At 50.7% G+C, this 2500-nt stretch overlaps 1 non-coding gene across 1 annotated transcript in view; it reads left to right on the forward strand.

The window, feature by feature from the left end:
- The first annotated feature begins 2201 nt into the window (after positions 1-2201).
- LOC131934128 (small subunit ribosomal RNA) overlaps positions 2202-2500 on the forward strand; it is a 1849-nt gene continuing 1550 nt past the window's right edge. Inside the window, exon 1 of the ribosomal RNA XR_009385481.1 lies at positions 2202-2500. This exon is cut by the window's right edge and continues 1550 nt beyond it. This is a non-coding gene — a ribosomal RNA (small subunit ribosomal RNA).

Here is a 2500-nt window from a genome sequence, read left to right on the forward strand (position 1 = left end):
GAATCTAGAAAAATTCAAACTCTAACCCTAAGGTAGACAGGCAGGGTAAATAAATGTGGGTGATCTCTCATAAAATTGTCTTCTAGGAATTATTTTTATATAGACTATCTTTTCTGTAGAGTTTAAGTGGACAAGCGCGGACGAAATAGAGCGCAAAATTTAAAATGAATTAAAAATTTTCATCAGACCGGAAGTAGGCATAACCTAGGCGCCATGTTTCCGTCGTACAAGTTTTCACCGTTGCAGTCACCGTTTCAATCGCTCTTCGTGTGGACGTGTATTATTTCTAGTCATGTGTTGTGTAGATGATTCGCTTAAGGTAGGTGTTCGGACTTATTTCTTTAATATTAATTAAACCGTATTTGCCTTGTCGGCCTTAAAATAAAGCTATTTTTTTTTCATCGCAATCGAAGTGTTAGATCTAGAATCTAGTTCCCGCCTCCGCTTCGCTAATTCGACTTAATGTAACTATGACACAACTATTAAATCTAGAGTCTCTATTTTAATTAAATAATTAGGAATTCTATCTCTAGATGATATCTAATCTATTCCCACACGTGTGTGCAAGTAGGATTTAACGTCAGAACAGGTGTGGTGGTCTAGGCGTCGCTATTTTTGACGGTAGGAATTTTTTTTTTAAATTCGTAAAATTTTATATAGACTTTATATAGCAATTTACTAAGACCGACCCTAACGCCCAGTAAATATTTAATTACCACATTGTTATGGACACGGTGTATTAGGTAGGGCCGAGGGCTATCCATAGGTACCAATTTTTAAATTTTGTGACAATTAGGAGCCGAGTTATAAAATAAATTTAAAATACTGGTTCTGGTCTTAGACTTTATATAGCAATTTACTAAGACCGACCTTAATACCCATTAATTATTTAATTAGCGCATAGTTATGGACATCCTGTATTAGGTTGGGCCCAGGGCTATCCGTAGGTACCAAGTTTATAATTTTGTGACGATTATTAGTCGAGTTATAAAATAAATAAAAAAAACTGGTTCTGGTTTGCACTACATTTCTTTCTTCTTTAACGGCGGACTCCCGGTCCAGCCCCATGGGTTACCCGTGAGCCGGGGCCTCGTTAGCCTGGACGGCTCCGATGTGACCGCGGATTGTTGTGGCCCGCCTCAGCCCGAGTCGAGATCACCCTTCCGATCGAAGGTGGACGCCATAGGGCGCCCGGGATAGCCCGGGGCGCTGTTCGTCACCCGAGCGCAGGGGCGCCGGGAGACGCCCCCGGTGAAGTTTGGCGGGTGATTCTGGTAGAGCTCCCCACCCCGATCGCAGGACACCCCTCGCCGCCCGCCCAGGTGTCGAGGTGGCCGCGGGGGAACTCGGGGCGTTTTGGCTCCCCCTTGTGCCGGAGCGGCGCCCTCGGTCCCAGAACGCCCCTGGCGGGTGATTCGCATGCCCCCTGGGGTGGGGAACGCGGGTGGGTGGTCGTAAAGCGTGTAACCGCAGTGGGGGCGGCCCCTTAGTCGGGGGCGCCAAAGTTGGCACCCCACCTGGGGCGCCCCCCGGAAGTGTGGCGCCCGCGCGAGTGAGCCCCGTAGATGCGCCCCGACACCCCCGCGCCGCCCCCCGGGTCGCGGCACCCCCGGCGCCCTCCGTGCGGGCTCCCCTCATGGGGCGGCACCCCGGTCCTCCCCGAGACTATGTACCCGATTTTTCGGTTTAACACTAGAGGTATGGGCAGAAATACGGCGGTTAAAACGGTCTGTATCTACTATTGTGGAGGTGAGTGTCGGTGAAGCCTCTATGTGACGCTAGGATCCGCGCTCCCTCGCAGCCAGCGACATGTGCCCGATCTGACCGTGCGTGGCTCAGTCTCCCGACTAGCTTCCCGGTAAAATGCGGGCTCGGCGCGCAGGTCGCGCCAGTGAAGGTAAAAGTACGTGTCCGTAGCGTGAAGCCAGCGGCGACGCGCAGTGCTAACGCAACCAAGCAGTATTGGTGGCTCGATAAAAGTCTCGCACTGGCCCAGCCCTCGGAACGGGCGACGGGTCTGCAAAACGCAGTCGGCTCGATGCAAATCGAGAGATTTCCCGGCGACGCCGTGTTTACGGTGAAGGGGGAAATGTGAGCGGTCCGATGTGAAAAAATCCGGGAATGCCGGGATCCGTTCTCTCGCTAGAGCGTTGTCTCCCGTCCCGCGATGTGTTGTGGAAAAACGTCTCGCAAACGATAGCTATCTGGTTGATCCTGCCAGTAGTCATATGCTTGTCTCAAAGATTAAGCCATGCATGTCTAAGTTCACACTGTCCCATGGTGAAACCGCGAATGGCTCATTAAATCAGTCGAGGTTCCTTAGATGACACGATCCTACTTGGATAACTGTGGCAATTCTAGAGCTAATACATGCAATCGAAGCTCCGACCTTTATCGGGAAGAGCGCTTTTATTAGTTCAAAACCAATCGGCGCGGCCTCGCAAGGGGTTGCGTCGTCCCATTTGGTGACTCTGGATAACTTTGTGCTGATCGCATGGCC

This window comes from Physella acuta, unplaced genomic scaffold (genome assembly GCF_028476545.2).
Source record: "Physella acuta isolate Inbredline_101_S28 unplaced genomic scaffold, ASM2847654v3 ptg002735l, whole genome shotgun sequence".
Taxonomy (NCBI): Eukaryota; Metazoa; Mollusca; class Gastropoda; family Physidae; genus Physella; species Physella acuta.